Raw genomic sequence first — 22,455 nt, forward strand, 5'->3', positions numbered from 1 at the left:
TCCATTAGTACCTTTTTATCATTATGGTAGTAGTGTCCGGCATGTGATTATGTTCTCTGTTAGTAACCACGTTATCCCCATGTGTTATGGCTCTGCCTGCACATTTTTTTACATAATATTTGCTACATTTCCAATATTTTTGTCTTTTCTTTCCCTTCCTTGATTGTACGTATACCCTTTGTATACTAATTGGTTTTTTCCCATCTGTGACTTTACGAATTCTACTTCTTCAGACATTATATTTCTGTAATTCGAAACAAACTATGTTATTCTAACACCGTTCTAGTATTTTCCACAAGTTTGTTCGTGTTTTTACCCTCCCTGTCACAATTAACGAAGATTCCTTTTTTTGTTGTGTGTTTCTTTCCTCACAGTTTCTGTAATATCTTTGTTGCTTCTCTTCACTTTCGGCTCACCTGACAGACTATCGTTTTGTTTCCAACTGTCGTCTGCTTTTGCCCGTCAACCTAAGGTCCTTTACTCCCATGTTTTTCTTCTTGAGTTAACTATCTGTGGTGAGGTTTACATTGTTTCAAGGGTGTCGGGAATGTGAGATGCTTGTGGGTAAGGTGGAGGGTTGGGGGGGAACCCCCTCCCATAATGTGCCCCCCCATAACATGCAGGTTGGCTACATAAAAAATGTATTTTTTTGGGTACATAATGATGTGCTTATTGTTGATGCGTTAGTTTTGACGGAATTGTTGTTTCTTTTTTTTTCTCTATGGGCTGTCGATGCTTTGGCATTCTATGCTGTCGATTAGATGGTTTGGTATTTCATTACTTTTTTTTCGATGGAAACACTATAAAACCCTGCTGCAACTCCTGGACCATTGGTTTGTCTGGTGAAGCCCTGCTGCTGTGCTGAAGTTCTGAATTTGCCTCAATTTCGACTCCACACTCCCCTTCTCTCCTCATATATCTGACGTCTCTAAGAGGTCACACTACCAGCTGCACCTCCTCAGAGGTATTCTTCCCTTCCTCTCCTTCCCCCAGAAGCTCACTGTCTCCCGAGCCCTGGTTCTCTCGAAGCTGGACTACTGTAACAGCCTCTATCTTAATCTGCCTGCCTCCACTCTCCGCCCTCTGCAACTCATCCAGAACAGAACTGCGAGACTTGTCCTTGGCCTCAAGCCCAGGGACCGTATCTCTCCAGGACTGAAATCTCTGCACTGGCTCCCAGTGGCTGCGAGGATTAAGTTCAAAACCCTCTGCATTGTCCACAAGGCCTTCTGGGGCCTGGGGCCTAAATACCTTCAACTCTCTCTTCCTAAATATCTTCCTTCCCGAGCCCTTCGCTCATCCGTCTCCAACTCCCTCAGGGTCAGCCGCTTCTCGAAGCAACGAGCTGGGGGTAGATCTCTCTCCGCGGCAGGGGCCTCCCTCTGGAACAGCCTTCCTGCCTCCCTGAAACTTGAGGAGAACCATCTCCGGTTCCAGAAGCACCCCAAAACCTTCCTCTTTGCTTCTGCTTTCTCTCTCCCTCTCCCCTGCTAAATTCTTCACTGAAACTGCACTGAATCTGCAACTGGGCCACTCTCACCGACCTCGGTCCTGGGCCCAGCCACTCTCCACTTGCACTGCCTCCCTGGCAACCCCTGCACTGCGAGACTGTCTCTGTATCCCTACAGCCCCCCTTCCCAGCACTTGTGTGCACTTACCTTGCACTTGCCACCAGCTGGCCCTATTTATTTATTTTTTTTTATTCTACTTACTTTGTACTGCACTTCCCCCCGCCCCCTCCCCTTGCACTTTTTCCCTTCCTCCTACCCCTGCACTTGCACGATCTGAATGACACCTGGCCTAGTAGGATCGTTGTCTGTCTTCCCCTTGTTCCCCCCTCCCTGTCTCGTCGCGCCTTGAAACACTTGTGTATAGGCGCGTTACAAATGCCATATCATATCATATCATATCATAACTAGATAAGCCCTGCAAGGATTACTTCTCCCCTTGAGTTGGTGGGACCAATCAACTCCAAAGTAAGCCACCTGGACATCCTCTCGAATTTCCACTGCAGTCGCTGCTGGAACCAAAGAGCCAGGGAGAGGAACACCAGTTTGTGTGTGTTGCTTTTAAACTGGCCAAGAGCTCCAGGAAGATCCTCTGGACTCCCAGGAAGCAGGACTGACCGAGCCTGAGCCACCTAAACAGAGTCATGGACCCCAGATGCAAGGAAAGTCCATCTCGACAGCCAGAAACCGCATTGTTGCTATTTGCGGTAGACGCAAGGAGCTGAAACACTGAAGTGCCACTTGTTTGAAGATTGCCGTTTGCTGTCAGTGACCATCCCATTGTAGTGCAGGAGTCCCCAGAAGTCCTCCCTCTTGTCCCCACGACTGAGGCCCAGTAACACCAGGATCTGCAGAACTGCACAGGAACAGAAGTCATCTGCTGCATTTTTCTTCTAACGAAAGGTACTGTACATTCTAAGAGAATGTACCTCTTGTTGTAGAGTTGCTTGCATCTTCTACTACTCACAAGTCTAACAGTTTGTGGCCCTACATTGATTCTTCTTTTTCTTCAAAGACTTCTAAAACATTGTGCAAAACTTTTCTTACTTACCTGCAAGAAGTGCTTCAGCTCACATAGACTTGTACTACAATTGACATTGGCCTAGCCTAGTTCAATGAATTACTTTTCTCTCCTCTGACATTGTGTTGCACCTATCCTTCCAGGAAGGGGTTAACTTATTCTGCATTGGGGGTACAAACGTATTTGCCTACTGAAGGATATTTGTGATCTCTTGTTTGTTCTGATAACCCGTTTCTTTGACACTCATCTCAGTACTATTCTAAATACCAACAGTAATATATTAATGTCCACAGTGTCCTAGCTATTTAAGTCACCTGAGGGTGTAGGAAGTGTCTGTGTGCCAACCCCAATGGGTATCATCTGATTTAGAAATTAAGAGTGTGTATTTTGGAGGTATTTGTGTGTTGTTGTTTATTTCTCCCTCTGAAGAAGGCTTATTCAAATGACTGATGAATAAATTAATAATTGTTTAATCAATAAACCTTGTAAGTGTTTATTTGGATAATTGTCCCTGTGTACCTCTGTGTAACCACCCCACTGCTCACATTGACCCTTCCTGAGATAAGCCTGGCTGCTCAGCCACACTACCAACCTGTGTAGTACACTTATACCAAAGGTTGGGTCCCTATTGCCAGGAGGCTAAGGTTGTTGTAGTGCATCCAAAGGGTACTGCATACAATCTTTACCTAAATAGTGTAAACACATGTGACGAAACATCTGCTCCACGATGGGTATCCTCCTTGCCATCTGATGAAACTACATGTAGGCAACATCTTTTAACGTAGAAAAAATACATTTTTCAGGCAGATGCCAAGGAGGATACCCCATAGATGATCTTGGTGCCCTTCGCCGAACCAAGAGATCCCTTGAGCACCTGTACTGGAAAAATCCCTCCCAAGCCAACCACACCAACTTTGCCACAGCCGCCAAGACCAATACAAATGGGTCTTCTCCCACAAGACTAACTCCTACAATACCAGGGTTGCTAATGCTAGCTATGACTCAAAATAGCTGTTCTCCATCCTACGAGAACTTGAGAACCCTGCCAGGTCCAACTCTGTTTGGGATGACAAAGATTGCTTTACTACCATTCAGGATGCCCTCGCCAACAAAAGTGACCTTCTTTGCAACAAAAATAATGCCCAAAAAATCTAACTTGGCTCCAAAGTGCCCATCCTTGCCATTACCCCCTCTCTCAGCCCATTCTCCATCACTCTGATATTACACACTTCTCCTTCTCCAAAGTCTCTAAAGAGCATGTCTTGAAGTCTATCTTATCCCTCATACCCTCAAACTGCAAAGGTGACGATTGTCCACCGCACATTGTAAAACTGTGTGCGCCTGTGATATCTCAAATCATTCCTGACTTTGTAAATGCTTCCTTTAAGACATGCATTGTTCCAAAATGCATGAAATCTGCCTGGATCACCCCACTCCTAAGAAAATCCTCCATTGATCCTTCTCTACCCACCAACTACCGCCCCATCACCACTGTACCCTTTGTGCTCAAAATACCGGATCATATTGCCTATTCCAAAGTCCAACACTTCTTAGAAGCCAACCATCTTCTCGACACAAGACAATCGTGGTTCCGACCGAACCACAGCACTGAAACTGCCTTACTTGCAGAACTGAACTGAACTATCTTACGAGCTATCTTTACCTGATGAAGGGCACAAGAGCCCGAAACACATAGTAAACCGATAGGAGACTGCCATGAGAGGGAATTGCTCTCGCCAAGAACTGAAGTGTGGCTCCCATTGAGATATCTTGTGCTTTCAAGTATTGAATTGCATTGGACACTGAGCAACACTGAACATTCAATACATTATTGTTTTTCATCCATCTATCCTTGATTTAATTTCAGTGAATGACATGTTATGTTGTAATATTTGTCACATATTTTCAACAATTTTTTAAAATGTAAAATATTTGTTTGCACTGAATGTTATTGTTGAAACTTTGCACTGCACTATTGAGTAAAAATCAAATCTCTCTTTAAATAGAGAGTTGAATCATTGATACTATTTTGTTTTCTTTAGAATTAACTTATTGACAATTACATTGTCCAAAAGTGTGCCCTGAGCCCTGCCCTCCGTTGTCCCACGGAGGAACCTTTCTCTCACCTGACATTTAAAAGTCCCATAGTGGCTCTTTCGATTGGGAACAGGCTACACATGTTTGTGTTGATTAGGTTTACATAGAGCTTGATGTTGATGGCTTGATTACAAGTTATCTTACCTGCAAATGCGATGATTTTCTTTGAAGGAAAACAAATGCCAGAACCAACCCTGACTCAACACAGCTCAAAGAGGCAGTGAGAACATTTATTGTAATGCCCCTTTGCGAACCACCCTTTAGAGAACGCCTCAAGCCGAATGCCCAGTATGCTGCCCTTAAGTAGAACATCAAAGCCCTAGACTAGGACACGTAGTGTCACATGGACGCTTCTGTATTACTCCCTCCTACTGTTGATGTCAGGGGGCATGGCAGGTGATGTCATAGATGTAGTTTAAGGTAGGGGTGTCATCTCACCAAAATGCAGGGGTAGCAGAAGTGACATCACACATCCTCGGATGACATCACAGGAAGTGATGTCATTTGACCCCACCCTGAGTGATATCACAAGAAGTGATGTCACACGACTTTCAGATGCATCTAACACCTGTGTTTCCACCCAGATCATTCAAAAACACACTATCACATACCTACACATGCACCCACCAGTCACTTACTCATACCGGGAGGGGGGAAAGCTCAGGGGCAACACATTTGTCTTGGAAATCAAGACAATGCACGCAACAGTTAGAATCCCGATGCCACACTTAGAAACCATTCTCTGGTATTAAGCGCATTATAAAAGAACAATTATAATTGTACACCTTCTCTTACATCCACTCTCACTGCATTCTCCACACAGGCACATATTCGCACCGAACATTCAAATACACACACTAGGACATTTCTTCTCATTCACCCACCACTCACTGACACAGAGCACTTACATCTGACATGCACTTCACCCATGCAAAATAAACATCACATACAAAAATAAAAAAAGCCTTCTTACCTGTTTTTCCAGCTTTGGTCCATCACTCCAGGCCACCCTCGGCTCCTCCGTACTGCTCACAAACAGGAACCAGGAAGCCGGGAGACACACCGAAGTGTGTCTAAGTATGCTGTGCTGTTTGGCTGGACCTGCTCTTCAAACCTGCTCGGATTAACAGCACTCGGCAAGAGGAAGTTTATATTGAAGCCGTACCGCGCTCTGACGTGCGGCACACTGCTAGATTCATTCACTGGACCATTTTGCTTCCTATTGGACACCAGACCCTGGCAAAAACCCCGCCGCAAGCCCCAGCCACTTCCCACACTGATTGGAGCTAACTTGATTCAAAACACACAGGCAAGCGCACCGCGTGCCCACTGAAGTGTGTCTAAGTGTGCTGGGCTGTTTGGCTGGACCTGCTCGGATTAACAGCAGTCGGCAAGAGGAAGTTTATATTCATTCATTCACTGGACCATTTTGCTTCCTATTGGACACCAGGTACTTTTGTCAACAGTGAAATCCCCCAAGTGGGAACTATCGTGCCTATAACTTCGTGCACGGCTAGCTACTGTCTTTTACCCGTCTTCCACCTTACTACACTACGCGTTTCTGATGCCTCTTTTCTTTTTCAGACCCTGGCCATGACCCCGCCGCAAGCCCCGCCCACTGCCCGCACCGATTGGAGCTAACTTGATTCAAAACACACAGGCACGCGCACCGAGCGCGCACCGAAGTGTGTCTAAGTGTGCTTGGCTGTTCGGCGGGTCGGCAGGGTGTAGGTGAAGCTATATGTGTTTGGGTAGGAGCGCTTGGTACATCATACTAAACACAAGTAACAGTTTTTTGCATCTAATTGCTTTGTTTTGTCTTGCTGAATTATTAATCTGCCCATTTTCTACCTTTTTCTCTGTTTTAGAACGCCTAAAATTCTCAGGCTGTTGTAGATGTGTTGCATTGGGTATTGTTGAACTAGGCACCTAGATATATTTATACAAACGTAAGTATCTGGGCGACTTTGTTGTACCAATTAACTAGCAACTTATTATAAGTAAACAAGATTTTGAAAAATGGGTGGCAGCCTGCGCAGTGGCAAAAGTCTTGCTGGTGGTAATACACAAACAGGGTTGAACGCAACAAATCCTGTTTTACTACATGACTCTGGTTCAGAATTGAACACCATTGCACTACAGGTATCGGTGTACGATGATCGCACTACTGATATAAAGAATATTCCATACAGCATGCAATCACTGGCTACTGAACCCAATGATGCCACAAATCAGCAACTTCCTTTTTGCATGCCTAATGATTCCACTGATGACATTGACGCGAGTAAAGTCATGTATAAAATAAATCCTAACTTCAAAACACTTCAAAATGAGCCTGAGCTTAACCACAAACTTTAAATCCCATTGACACTCAGTCTGTACTACCAAACACCATCTTGGATGTTTCCTTCATGGCTCCTGCACTCGTAAGCGAATGGGTATTCTTACCTTCTGAAGTTGAAAGAATATGTCTACATAACATACAAGAGGGAAATTCTATTCACTCTTTTGGAGGGCTTGATAAACATCATTGCGAAAGATCACTGAGACCCTCATGTAGCTCTCCCATAACTAACAATGGGACCACTGGTAAAGGGGTGAATTTTGATCCTGACCCCCATATGAATAAAACTTTTGATGAAGACATGTGTCGTGAGGAAAGGGTTGGCTCTTATCAGATAAAATTGCTGAACCCCGGCTTCAGGGTCAAATAGAAGATGAAGACTTTTCTAACTTTCCCGTGATTAGATCTTTACTAAATCTATTAGATAAGGGCCACGATCTAACCCACATGCACATTACCTCTCTTAAGGAAGGGAAGATGGCCCTATCTAATAAAATATCTAAAATTGAGGGCATTCTGTTGACCCAAGCAGCTGGACATTCAGAGAGACAGGTTCTAGTCGATGCACGCTTACTAAAAGCACTAACTTCCACTGAACAGAGGGGTAGGAATCAACACACTCAAACAACTGATCCTGCTCTTTTAATGACTCATGATCCACGTACTTATGCTAGAGCTGTTGCGGAAGGCCTACAGGAGGTGTGTCTTCCAAAGAGCCTTCAGCAACAACTGAAATTATGGCTGTAGTTAAGGAAAACTGCCTGAAACTGGACGATGTGTTTTGCTTTCTGACAAGACAGCATTTAGACTTCAAATATGGCGGTGGGAAACTAAGCGAATATGCTGATGCAATCGGCTCTATGGCAACTTCAGAGGAGGTACCACCCAATAGTCCATCTCCGCTCGTGAATGTTATCAAGGAAGCAGAAGCGGAACAAATAAGAGGTGACTCTCAAATTGCCTCACATTTGGCCAAATTGAGTGAAACGGATGAAGAAATGAATAGTGGGTGTGAGGATAATGTTCCAGAAGGAAAGCAGACGATTTACTTGTCTCGAAAAATGAAGCGTGCTCATGTCAGGGCCCTAAAAAGGGAAAATAAAATTTAAGAAAATAATTGTAGTGCACAAGTAATGTCTGATAATAAAAATGCTACTAAGAAAAACAACAAAAAAAATATAAATTGCGAGAAAAATGATGAAGAATTAAATGTTGGTTTAGCTTTTGACTCATCTATGGGATCTTCAAATGAGCCAAGGATTGACCTGACCCAACTGAATGACGACTCCAAGTTGTCTTAAATATGGGTGCACCCAGTGGGACACGGCACGAAACAAAAACAAAAAAAGGTTAACAATATATGAGATCTCGAGATGGGTAGGAGGAGGGTGAACATGCAAATGCAGGACCGCTGACACAAGTTCGCTTATCGACCTTTTACCCCCTTGCTGAAAAAAAAAAACACTGGAAAGACCTTGGTGAGGGAAGATAGCCCCATATCTAACATGGGTGCAGTACCTAAACAAAAAAATATTTGTCCCCAGAATGTTAAATCTAATCCAAAAGTAACATGATTAATTCTGCAGCCCCAGTTCACACAGAAACTCAAGGCATGCAACCTGACCTTGGTATTGTAAATAATGAGTGTGCGGGGGTGTACGAAGCAGAGGGAAATGGAGTGGAAGGCACTAAGGCCATCAAGGACAGGATGTCCCAATCCCGTGTCAGTTCTGAACAAGATGAAACTGAATACTCTTTCAATAGAGACATGAGGTATATTTTGGGTTGGTCTAGCGATGAGTCTATCAATGGTAAACAGAGATTGAACAGATCATTTCTGTTTAACATTTTTAAGGGTAGTCCTCAGCTGAGGACCCTTCACTCAAACGATATTGAGTGGCTAAGGTTGGCTAATCACAATAACCTAAGAATGACCTGTGCACCATAATCTGTAATAATACTCAGGTTATTGTGGGAACATAGGGAAGACTTTGCATCCCGTGGTCTAACATTATGTCTATTTAGGACTATTGAGGAGGCAGATGTGTTCCTAAATGAAGTTCCCAAACTAGATGAACCAACTGGGGCATCATTAACTAACCCTCAGGCTGTCCCTGCTCAAACTGCTGACCTTATAGCTAAAATTTCTGAAATGGTGGGGGCAACTTCCAACATAACATGGCTAGCCCCTCTAATGACCTCCATCTTTGAATTCTCAAATAAACAAAACAAACCATAGACATTTGCTGTTATCGACTCTATTCAAGAGGGTTGTAAAATATTATCTTGGAACTTTTGTGGCAAAAGAATTTAGAGTAATGGCCTTCAAGTTACGCAAAAATGGGCTCACCGACGATATCATTAATACAGGAAACTATGTGTATCGGTGAGATCAATATTGATGGGTTCTCAACCTTTTGTTTGCCAGCAGTCAAGGGTTTAACCGGTCGTCCCTATGGGGGAACTGCGATTCTTGCTAACAATGGTATGAATCATAAATCCAAGGTTGGCTGTTGAATTATTTTCAAGTGGTCTGTCGACTTGTGTGTTCTTAGTTCTATGTGTTTATTTTAACCCCGGAAACACCTCCATAGATGCCGCATTTGATACCATGGATGACGTACTAGAAGAAGCAATGATTCGCAATCCAAACTATATGATCATTTTTGGGGGCGATTTTAATGCTGTATGTTCATCAGCTATGTCTGCTCACAAAAACCAACAAATCTCTCCAAATAGTTCTACAATTACCATGGGGAAGCGCTGGGTAACCTACTTTAAGGAATGAAATATACAAGTGGTAAACTACGAAGCTGGCCCTCGTAGAGGGACCTGGTCGAGAGGGCCTCTAACTTCGTAACTAGACTACGTTTTTGTTTCTACCTCACTAATCACTATGGTCAACAATGTGCTAATTATTGAAGATACACTAAGTGATCATAATCCGATTAGTATCAGCGTTAGATGCGAATTGGCAACCTTAAACATAGAAGCAGCATTGGGATTGGTGACCCTTCATCGTGCGCAGACCTCGGTGGGTTGGCATTCGAAAATGTGTAGAGAACTATCCTACCTGGTAGACAGAGATGTAATCAGCGTGCTACACTCTCAAAATGGGTCCATAAAGGTTCACATGAGAGAAGAATGGAACACTCACATAATTAAAGTACATATAGAATATCTCACGCAAAGAACCGCATTGTATAAGTCAAATGCTTCTAGTGGATATATTCTTGAAATTGCCAAAATGAAACGGGGAAAAAAATCATTTGCTAAGAGCACTAAGGTGGTTGTCACTAAACTATTCCAACTATTACGATGCCAAGAAATTGATAAAATTGAAATATAGCCACATGCTAAAAACCATAAAAATGAACTCACATCTACATGCAAATCAAAAAATGATGAAGCATATTATTACAAAAAATACTAGAAATATTTGGGCAATATTGAACAACAAAAATGGGGTCACTGCGCACGACTTAGGGTCCCCGATTGCAGCATCTATATGGCAGGAATACATTAAAAATAAGTACAGTCTTCCTCCTCAATTCCAACACTTTGACTCTGGAATAATATCCCTTGAATGTAATGAATGTATATTCTTCTCTTTCGATGAAATCATTGATGCAATCAAAAAACTAAATCCATCAAAGGCGGCCGGGCCTGATGGCTTGCCTGCTTGCATCCTAAAAGATGACCCTTACTTTTGGGGTGCCATTCTCCATACCAAATTCTGCCACATTCTGGCGACCAATATAATCCCAAGGTCATGGCAAAACGCCATTATTATACCAATATACAAGAAAGTGAACCCAAAGTTTCCTTCCAACGTTAGACCTATAGCGCTTATAGATGCCTCTGAAAAAGTATTTTCCATCATTCTACTGCAGCACCTACAAACTTTTATAGAGACAAAGAACATCTACTCAAAATTTCAAACTGGACTTCGCAAGAACATGGGTTCCACCTTAAATGCACTTATTATTTCACGTATTCTTGCGCAATCTAAAATTCCTGATACTGGTGCAGTGTATATGGCAGCACTGGATCTGAGTAGTGCATTCGACACAGTCATAAGAGAAGCACTATGGACCAAATTGTTAAATTTGGGTTTTCCTAAAAGGATGGTGCAATTGATTGCTTTGCTACATAATCGTACAATCTTTCAAATTAGAATAAACAGAGATGGTGCTCTCACAATTCCCATTGAAACCGAAACCGGGGTTAAACAGGGCTGCAATTTGGCTGCCACATTGTTTAATTCATATCTTTGCGATATGGATAAGCTATGGAAAGAGACTGGCATGTATCCTGTGAAACTTGGGGACTTAAAAATATCATGGCTATGTTTTGCAGATGACATCTTATTGATTGATCGAACCCCTAGTGGGCTTCAATTGAAATTGAATCAATTTTCCAAATTCGCTGCATTACATAACCTGTTGCCAAACTCTTCTAAATCGCAAATTGTCATCTTTCGCAACTATAAAAAAAATTAAATCATATACTTGGCAACTGGATGGAAATTGAATAGAATGTGCAAAATCACTTAGTTATCTTGGCTACCCCTTAAGTGATCAATATTCCCAAATATTTGGGAATCACACTTGAATGTAAAGGTCCGCCCTTTGGCATCCATGATGAAGGTGATACTCGGAAAATATTGTGAATTCTCTCTAATACTGCTTATTGACTTTTACTTGCTGAAACTGGAACCAATCTTTTTATATGGATTGGATATGTGCCTCCTGGATATGGGAACAACCCTAAATCAAATACAGGGCAATCTATGGAAACACAATTTGGGATTATCTACATCGGTCCCAAATTCAATCATTAGACATGAAATGTGTTTGTCAGCTTTAGCAGCGAGATGGTCATGGCGGAAATTGTCAAGATATGAAGATATCAAAGCACCTTGTCATAATTCTCTATTTTTGATCTAAATGGGATACTTACCACCCGAAATCTTAAATCCTTGGAACAATTTGATACTGAAATGAAAAGCATTCTAGACAATATTGATTGCTCTATTCTAGACCTTACCTTGCAATTGCCAAAAGTCAAGCGCAATCTATACGATCGTGATTGGTTTGCAACTCTGGATTACAATAATAAATATATGACATATTTAGAATATGCGAAAAGACCAAGGAAGAGAGAGCTGAGACCATCTTATCTTTCCCAATGTCCATCTAGAACGATACGTCAAGTATACATGTGGTTCAAACTGAATCAGTGTCATACACTTGAGAGAATCCAACATTGGAAAAAAAAACGATCATGCACTAAATAATCTGAATTGTCGCTTCTGTGACTGTGGAACGGTTGAAATCCTGAAACATCTGGTGGTTGATTGTATCTATTTTGAAGATGACAGAATTAATTACTTGGGGATCTATGGTCCGAATGATAGTGACATCTCTAAATCTTCCTTTTGGGAAAGATGTATGTATGGAGGGAGCTTGTCTTTGATACTATCTTTAGTACGCTTCTTGGGGAAAATTGAAAATGCCCTATCAATTCAAAATTAAATTCTATTCACTGGAGGTTGAAATATTGCACAAAAGCTGTATAAAATGATTTGTTTTTATAAAATTTCATGTTTCCAACTTTGATTTTAAGTTGGAAAAGAAAAATTTGAATTAGGTAAATTGTTGGTTGACGAATATCATTTTAACAATGGAACGAAAAGATATTTTTCGAAATTAATTTGAAAATTTACAGTGATTGTTCTTATTTATCTCTGATTTCTTTTAATTTTGTATTGTATTTGAGAATGACAATGTTGTAAAAGTTTTTCTAAAACTAAACACAACTTTAAATAATTTTTTTTTTAAAAAGCAGCGAAAGCTCCCTGGTTCCTGTATATGAGCCGCAAGGAAGCAGGAGGAGAATGTGATACGTGCCACATGTCAACTTACTGAGCAATTCCAGCCATCAACCTAATGGGTGAGGACTGCCCTCCCCCCATACTGGGTGTGCCCAGAAGCTTCCATTTAATTAAAATACATGTGTTTACAGGGGTAGCGAGGGAGACTGCAGGGGTAGCAAGGGAGGCCAACCAGGTTGCATCTGCGAACCCTGGGGGCCCCCAAATGACGTCCCTGGTTTAAGGGTTTCTGCACTGTGATCAGCAGGAATAGTCCTTCCCTGAGGCGGACTAGTGCAGTCTCTGGCAACAGCTGACGCTTCCATGCCTTGTCCGTCCAACCTTCCCTGAATGAATGAACGGCACAGAGTATCAACTAGCCTTTATAATTCAGGTTACACAAAGGCTAGGTGACTGCAAGGACAGTATGGGCCACAGACCTTGGCTTACCTTTGAGCAGAATTAGCGCATTGTGGCAGGTGCCTGTGTCTTGGACTGCAGTTTAGATAGTGTTGGTGTAAGTAGGGTCCTAGAGAAAACCCGGGCAGTTATCATCCAATCTCCTTATTTGATGAAGTAAGGAACATATATGGCAGGGTACTCTTGCTTAGTATGGAGGCCTAGATGGACGGGAATAGAGGCAACTGTAATCTGCAGACAGGATTTCAAGAAGGAACCAGCGCTCTTGACCAAGGTTCTAGATTGTACCTGTTCAAGCAGAAGTCTGTACTCATAAGAAAAGTGGGCCTGTGTTGCTTCCCAGAGCTGAAAGGGGTGAGACCACGATTATTTCAAAGATATTCCTATCAACATTAAGGCTTTACAAGTTGATGCTCCTCTTTAAGTTGTGTCTAAGTTCTGTTGGCTGTACATTGGCAATACACTATGGTTATAGAGCAGTTACAGTGCAAGCAGGATGGGCAGCTCTCTATGGAAGAGAGGTGTGCTGTCATTGTCCATTCCCAAATCGGTGTGAGTGAAACATTTCTTTAAAATATATAATGGCCCTTCCCACAAACACACCAACGTTGCCAGTATGGAGAGAGTTGGGTATTACTAGTGTGGACGCTGAAGCAGCTCTGAAACTAGTCTTCCACTAGGTTTGACTCCCAGCTGATTAACTGTAAGGGAGCCCTGGTAGACACATTAAATCAAGAGGGTGGAAGAGCTTTGCATTGGGTCAGACATGTGAAGACATGTCCAATTTGAAACTACCTGAGTTTAGGAATAACCCCGAGTGCATAAGTATTTGTTTAGGCAGGCTTGCAAAATGAAAATTATGCAAAAGTGTATAGAGGAATGCCTGTTCAGCTCATGCGTCATTCGAGGTAGTGGCATGTTTTATGGGAAAGTGTATAGAGGAATGCCTGTTCAGCTCATGCGTCATTCAGGGTAATGGCATGTTTTATGGGAAAGTGTATAGAGGAATGCCTGTTCAGCTCATGCGTCATTCAGGGTAATGGCATGTTTTATGGGAAAGTGTATAGAGGAATGCCTGTTCAGCTCATGCGTCATTCGAGGTAGTGGCATGTTTTATGGGAAAGTGTATAGAGGAATGCCTGTTCAGCTCATGCGTCATTCAGGGTAATGGCATGTTTTATGGGAAAGTGTATAGAGGAATGCCTGTTCAGCTCATGCGTCATTCAGGGTAATGGCATGTTTTATGGGAAAGTGTATAGAGGAATGCCTGTTCAGCTCATGCGTCATTCGAGGTAGTGGCATGTTTTATGGGAAAGTGTATAGAGGAATGCCTGTTCAGCTCATGCGTCATTCAGGGTAATGGCATGTTTTATGGGAAAGTGTATAGAGGAATGCCTGTTCAGCTCATGCGTCATTCGAGGTAGTGGCATGTTTTATGGGAAAGTGTATAGAGGAATGCCTGTTCAGCTCATGCGTCATTCGAGGTAGTGGCATGTTTTATGGGAAAGTGTATAGAGGAATGCCTGTTCAGCTCATGCGTCATTCAGGGTAATGGCATGTTTTATGGGAAAGTGTATAGAGGAATGCCTGTTCAGCTCATGCGTCATTCAGGGTAATGGCATGTTTTATGGGAAAGTGTATAGAGGAATGCCTGTTCAGCTCATGCGTCATTCAGGGTAGTGGCATGTTTTATGGGAAAGTGTATAGAGGAATGCCTGTTCAGCTCGTGCGTCATTCAGGGTAATGGCATGTTTTATGGGAAAGTGTATAGAGGAATGCCTGTTCAGCTCATGCGTCATTCGAGGTAATGGCATGTTTTATGGGAAAGTGTATAGAGGAATGCCTGTTCAGCTCATGCGTCATTCAGGGTAATGGCATGTTTTATGGGAAAGTGTATAGAGGAATGCCTGTTCAGCTCATGCGTCATTCGAGGTAATGGCATGTTTTATGGGAAAGTGTATAGAGGAATGCCTGTTCAGCTCATGCGTCATTCGAGGTAATGGCATGTTTTAAGGGAAAGTGTATAGAGGAAAGCCTGTTCAGCTCATGCGTCATTCGAGGTAATGGCATGTTTTATGGGAAAGTGTATAGAGGAATGCCTGTTCAGCTCATGCGTCATTCGAGGTAATGGCGTGTTTTATGGGAAAGTGTATAGAGGAATGCCTGTTCAGCTCATGCGTCATTCGAGGTAATGGCATGTTTTATGGGAAAGTGTATAGAGGAATGCCTGTTCAGCTCATGCGTCATTCGAGGTAATGGCATGTTTTATGGGAAAGTGTATAGAGGAAAGCCTGTTCAGCTCATGCGTCATTCGAGGTAATGGCATGTTTTATGGGAAAGTGTATAGAGGAAAGCCTGTTCAGCTCATGCGTCATTCGAGGTAATGGCATGTTTTATGGGAAAGTGTATAGAGGAAAGCCTGTTCAGCTCATGCGTCATTCGAGGTAATGGCATGTTTTATGGGAAAGTGTATAGAGGAATGCCTGTTCAGCTCATGCGTCATTCGAGGTAATGGCATGTTTTATGGGAAAGTGTATAGAGGAATGCCTGTTCAGCTCATGCGTCATTCAGGGTAATGGCATGTTTTATGGGAAAGTGTATAGAGGAAAGCCTGTTCAGCTCATGCGTCATTCGAGGTAATGGCATGTTTTATGGGAAAGTGTATAGAGGAAAGCCTGTTCAGCTCATGCGTCATTCGAGGTAATGGCATGTTTTATGGGAAAGTGTATAGAGGAATGCCTGTTCAGCTCATGCGTCATTCGAGGTAATGGCATGTTTTATGGGAAAGTGTATAGAGGAAAGCCTGTTCAGCTCATGCGTCATTCGAGGTAATGGCATGTTTTATGGGAAAGTGTATAGAGGAAAGCCTGTTCAGCTCATGCGTCATTCGAGGTAATGGCATGTTTTATGGGAAAGTGTATAGAGGAATGCCTGTTCAGCTCATGCATCATTCGAGGTAATGGCATGTTTTATGGGAAAGTGTATAGAGGAAAGCCTGTTCAGCTCATGCGTCATTCAGGGTAATGGCATGTTTTATGGGAAAGTGTATAGAGGAAAGCCTGTTCAGCTCATGCGTCATTCGAGGTAGTGGCATGTTTTATGGGAAAGTGTATAGAGGAAAGCCTGTTCAGCTCATGCGTCATTCAGGGTAATGGCATGTTTTATGGGAAAGTGTATAGAGGAAAGCCTGTTCAGCTCATGCGTCATTCGAGGTAATGGCATGTTTTATGGGAAAGTGTATAGAGGAATGCCTGTTCAGCTCATGCGTCATTCGAGGTAATGGCATGTTTTATGGGAAAGTGTATAGAGGAATGCCTGTTCAGCTCATGCGTCATTCGAGGTAATGGCATGTTTTATGGGAAAGTGTATAGAGGAAAGCCTGTTCAGCTCATGCGTCATTCGAGGTAATGGCTTGTTTTATGGGAAAGTGTATAGAGGAATGCCTGTTCAGCTCATGCGTCATTCGAGGTAATGGCATGTTTTATGGGAAAGTGTATAGAGGAATGCCTGTTCAGCTCATGCGTCATTCGAGGTAGTGGCATGTTTTATGGGAAAGTGTATAGAGGAATGCCTGTTCAGCTCATGCGTCATTCGAGGTAATGGCATGTTTTATGGGAAAGTGTATAGAGGAATGCCTGTTCAGCTCATGCGTCATTCAGGGTAATGGCATGTTTTATGGGAAAGTGTATAGAGGAATGCCTGTTCAGCTCATGCGTCATTCGAGGTAGTGGCATGTTTTATGGGAAAGTGTATAGAGGAATGCCTGTTCAGCTCATGCGTCATTCAGGGTAATGGCATGTTTTATGGGAAAGTGTATAGAGGAATGCCTGTTCAGCTCATGCGTCATTCGAGGTAATGGCATGTTTTATGGGAAAGTGTATAGAGGAATGCCTGTTCAGCTCATGCGTCATTCGAGGTAGTGGCATGTTTTATGGGAAAGTGTATAGAGGAATGCCTGTTCAGCTCATGCGTCATTCGAGGTAATGGCATGTTTTATGGGAAAGTGTATAGAGGAAAGCCTGTTCAGCTCATGCGTCATTCGAGGTAATGGCATGTTTTATGGGAAAGTGTATAGAGGAATGCCTGTTCAGCTCATGCGTCATTCGAGGTAATGGCATGTTTTATGGGAAAGTGTATAGAGGAAAGCCTGTTCAGCTCATGCGTCATTCGAGGTAATGGGATGTTTTATGGGAAAGTGTATAGAGGAATGCCTGTTCAGCTCATGCGTCATTCGAGGTAATGGCATGTTTTACGGGAAAGTGTATAGAGGAATGCCTGTTCAGCTCATGCGTCATTCGAGGTAATGGCATGTTTTATGGGAAAGTGTATAGAGGAATGCCTGTTCAGCTCATGCGTCATTCGAGGTAATGGCATGTTTTATGGGAAAGTGTATAGAGGAATGCCTGTTCAGCTCATGCGTCATTCGAGGTAATGGCATGTTTTATGGGAAAGTGTATAGAGGAAAGCCTGTTCAGCTCATGCGTCATTCGAGGTAATGGCTTGTTTTATGGGAAAGTGTATAGAGGAATGCCTGTTCAGCTCATGCGTCATTCGAGGTAATGGCATGTTTTATGGGAAAGTGTATAGAGGAATGCCTGTTCAGCTCATGCGTCATTCGAGGTAGTGGCATGTTTTATGGGAAAGTGTATAGAGGAATGCCTGTTCAGCTCATGCGTCATTCGAGGTAATGGCATGTTTTATGGGAAAGTGTATAGAGGAATGCCTGTTCAGCTCATGCGTCATTCAGGGTAATGGCATGTTTTATGGGAAAGTGTATAGAGGAATGCCTGTTCAGCTCATGCGTCATTCGAGGTAGTGGCATGTTTTATGGGAAAGTGTATAGAGGAATGCCTGTTCAGCTCATGCGTCATTCAGGGTAATGGCATGTTTTATGGGAAAGTGTATAGAGGAATGCCTGTTCAGCTCATGCGTCATTCGAGGTAATGGCATGTTTTATGGGAAAGTGTATAGAGGAATGCCTGTTCAGCTCATGCGTCATTCGAGGTAGTGGCATGTTTTATGGGAAAGTGTATAGAGGAATGCCTGTTCAGCTCATGCGTCATTCGAGGTAATGGCATGTTTTATGGGAAAGTGTATAGAGGAAAGCCTGTTCAGCTCATGCGTCATTCGAGGTAATGGCATGTTTTATGGGAAAGTGTATAGAGGAATGCCTGTTCAGCTCATGCGTCATTCGAGGTAATGGCATGTTTTATGGGAAAGTGTATAGAGGAAAGCCTGTTCAGCTCATGCGTCATTCGAGGTAATGGGATGTTTTATGGGAAAGTGTATGGAGGAATGCCTGTTCAGCTCATGCGTCATTCGAGGTAATGGCATGTTTTACGGGAAAGTGTATAGAGGAATGCCTGTTCAGCTCATGCGTCATTCGAGGTAATGGCATGTTTTATGGGAAAGTGTATAGAGGAATGCCTGTTCAGCTCATGCGTCATTCGAGGTAATGGCATGTTTTATGGGAAAGTGTATAGAGGAATGCCTGTTCAGCTCATGCGTCATTCGAGGTAATGGCATGTTTTATGGGAAAGTGTATAGAGGAATGCCTGTTCAGCTCATGCGTCATTCGAGGTAATGGCATGTTTTATGGGAAAGTGTATAGAGGAAAGCCTGTTCAGCTCATGCGTCATTCGAGGTAATGGCATGTTTTATGGGAAAGTGTATAGAGGAAAGCCTGTTCAGCTCATGCGTCATTCGAGGTAATGGCATGTTTTATGGGAAAGTGTATAGAGGAATGCCTGTTCAGCTCATGCGTCATTCGAGGTAATGGCATGTTTTATGGGAAAGTGTATAGAGGAATGCCTGTTCAGCTCATGCGTCATTCAGGGTAATGGCATGTTTTATGGGAAAGTGTATAGAGGAAAGCCTGTTCAGCTCATGCGTCATTCGAGGTAATGGCATGTTTTATGGGAAAGTGTATAGAGGAAAGCCTGTTCAGCTCATGCGTCATTCGAGGTAATGGCATGTTTTATGGGAAAGTGTATAGAGGAATGCCTGTTCAGCTCATGCGTCATTCGAGGTAATGGCATGTTTTATGGGAAAGTGTATAGAGGAAAGCCTGTTCAGCTCATGCGTCATTCGAGGTAATGGCATGTTTTATGGGAAAGTGTATAGAGGAAAGCCTGTTCAGCTCATGCGTCATTCGAGGTAATGGCATGTTTTATGGGAAAGTGTATAGAGGAATGCCTGTTCAGCTCATGCGTCAGTCGAGGTAATGACATGTTTTATGGGAAAGTGTATAGAGGAAAGCCTGTTCAGCTCATGCGTCATTCAGGGTAATGGCATGTTTTATGGGAAAGTGTATAGAGGAAAGCCTGTTCAGCTCATGCGTCATTCGAGGTAGTGGCATGTTTTATGGGAAAGTGTATAGAGGAAAGCCTGTTCAGCTCATGCGTCATTCAGGGTAATGGCATGTTTTATGGGAAAGTGTATAGAGGAAAGCCTGTTCAGCTCATGCGTCATTCGAGGTAATGGCATGTTTTATGGGAAAGTGTATAGAGGAATGCCTGTTCAGCTCATGCATCATTCGAGGTAATGGCATGTTTTATGGGAAAGTGTATAGAGGAATGCCTGTTCAGCTCATGCGTCATTCGAGGTAATGGCATGTTTTATGGGAAAGTGTATAGAGGAAAGCCTGTTCAGCTCATGCGTCATTCGAGGTAATGGCATGTTTTATGGGAAAGTGTATAGAGGAATGCCTGTTCAGCTCATGCGTCATTCGAGGTAATGGCATGTTTTATGGGAAAGTGTATAGAGGAATGCCTGTTCAGCTCATGCGTCATTCGAGGTAGTGGCATGTTTTATGGGAAAGTGTATAGAGGAATGCCTGTTCAGCTCATGCGTCATTCGAGGTAATGGCATGTTTTATGGGAAAGTGTATAGAGGAATGCCTGTTCAGCTCATGCGTCATTCAGGGTAATGGCATGTTTTATGGGAAAGTGTATAGAGGAATGCCTGTTCAGCTCATGCGTCATTCGAGGTAGTGGCATGTTTTATGGGAAAGTGTATAGAGGAATGCCTAATCAGCTCATGCGTCATTCAGGGTAATGGCATGTTTTATGGGAAAGTGTATAGAGGAATGCCTGTTCAGCTCATGCGTCATTCGAGGTAATGGCATGTTTTATGGGAAAGTGTATAGAGGAATGCCTGTTCAGCTCATGCGTCATTCGAGGTAGTGGCATGTTTTATGGGAAAGTGTATAGAGGAATGCCTGTTCAGCTCATGCGTCATTCGAGGTAATGGCATGTTTTATGGGAAAGTGTATAGAGGAAAGCCTGTTCAGCTCATGCGTCATTCGAGGTAATGGGATGTTTTATGGGAAAGTGTATAGAGGAATGCCTGTTCAGCTCATGCGTCATTCGAGGTAATGGCATGTTTTATGGGAAAGTGTATAGAGGAATGCCTGTTCAGCTCATGCGTCATTCGAGGTAATGGCATGTTTTATGGGAAAGTGTATAGAGGAATGCCTGTTCAGCTCATGCGTCATTCGAGGTAATGGCATGTTTTATGGGAAAGTGTATAGAGGAATGCCTGTTCAGCTCATGCGTCATTCGAGGTAATGGCATGTTTTATGGGAAAGTGTATAGAGGAATGCCTGTTCAGCTCATGCGTCATTCGAGGTAATGGCATGTTTTATGGGAAAGTGTATAGAGGAATGCCTGTTCAGCTCATGCGTCATTCGAGGTAATGGCATGTTTTATGGGAAAGTGTATAGAGGAATGCCTGTTCAGCTCATGCGTCATTCGAGGTAATGGCATGTTTTATGGGAAAGTGTATAGAGGAAAGCCTGTTCAGCTCATGCGTCATTCGAGGTAATGGCATGTTTTATGGGAAAGTGTATAGAGGAAAGCCTGTTCAGCTCATGCGTCATTCAGGGTAATGGCATGTTTTATGGGAAAGTGTATAGAGGAATGCCTGTTCAGCTCATGCGTCATTTGAGGTAATGGCATGTTTTATGGGAAAGTGTATAGAGGAAAGCCTGTTCAGCTCATGCGTCATTCGAGGTAATGGCATGTTTTATGGGAAAGTGTCTAGAGGAATGCCTGTTCAGCTCATGCGTCATTCGAGGTAATGGCATGTTTTATGGGAAAGTGTATAGAGGAATGCCTGTTCAGCTCATGCGTCATTCGAGGTAATGGCATGTTTTATGGGAAAGTGTATAGAGGAATGCCTGTTCAGCTCATGAGTCATTCGAGGTAATGGCATGTTTTATGGGAAAGTGTATAGAGGAATGCCTGTTCAGCTCATGCGTCATTCGAGGTAGTGGCATGTTTTATGGGAAAGTGTATAGAGGAATGCCTGTTCAGCTCATGCGTCATTCGAGGTAGTGGCATGTTTTATGGGAAAGTGTATAGAGGAATGCCTGTTCAGCTCATGCGTCATTCGAGGTAATGGCATGTTTTATGGAAAAGTGTATAGAGGAATGCCTGTTCAGCTCATGAGTCATTCGAGGTAATGGCATGTTTTATGGGAAAGTGTATAGAGGAATGCCTGTTCAGCTCATGAGTCATTCGAGGTAGTGGCATGTTTTATGGGAAAGTGTATAGAGGAATGCCTGTTCAGCTCATGCGTCATTCGAGGTAGTGGCATGTTTTATGGGAAAGTGTATAGAGGAATGCCTGTTCAGCTCATGAGTCATTCGAGGTAATGGCATGTTTTATGGGAAAGTGTATAGATGAATGCCTGTTCAGCTCATGAGTCATTCGAGGTAGTGGCATGTTTTATGGGAAAGTGTATAGAGGAATGCCTGTTCAGCTCATGCGTCATTCGAGGTAGTGGCATGTTTTATGGGAAAGTGTATAGAGGAATGCCTGTTCAGCTCATGCGTCATTCGAGGTAATGGCATGTTTACACATTGGGACACGTATGTAAACCATCATGATCATGATATAACATCCAATAGGGATCGAGATGGGGATGTGCTCACCTGGAGGAAAAAGCAGCCCTTGGGTATCCGGCATAATCAGTTAGGCAGGGGCTCCTTCTGCGGCACCAGGAGCTAGTACATGGCGCACAGAAAATCTAACTTTGCGCAAGATGCAAACTCATACTTTTTGGCCTTTTTATATTATCCAATCTGCTCTAAATGTCCCTCCGCTGAGTTATTTATTCTCCTCGATGTACATTCCCAACATACACAGTTAATATCACATAGGTAGGTTTGTATCCTCCCATGCCACAG

The 22,455-nt window shown here is 43.0% G+C and overlaps 1 protein-coding gene across 3 annotated transcripts in view; it reads left to right on the top strand.

Annotated features, from left to right (window-relative positions):
• LOC138570293 (zinc finger protein 850-like) overlaps nt 1-22,455 on the top strand; it is an 84,444-nt gene that overhangs the window by 43,466 nt on the left and 18,523 nt on the right. The window contains exon 3 of one of the 3 annotated variants that reach the window (XM_069649063.1): nt 12,818-12,925. The exons of 1 other annotated variant lie outside the window; for it this stretch is intronic. The gene's annotated coding sequence lies outside the window, so the exon portion shown is untranslated. The remainder of the gene's footprint in view (nt 1-12,817; nt 12,926-22,455) is intronic. One more of the 3 variants, XM_069649064.1, reaches the window with a different exon arrangement.

Source organism: Ambystoma mexicanum, chromosome 2q, assembly GCF_040938575.1.
Source record: "Ambystoma mexicanum isolate Mex_15411 chromosome 2q, UKY_AmexF1_1, whole genome shotgun sequence".
Lineage (NCBI taxonomy): Eukaryota > Metazoa > Chordata > Amphibia > Caudata > Ambystomatidae > Ambystoma > Ambystoma mexicanum.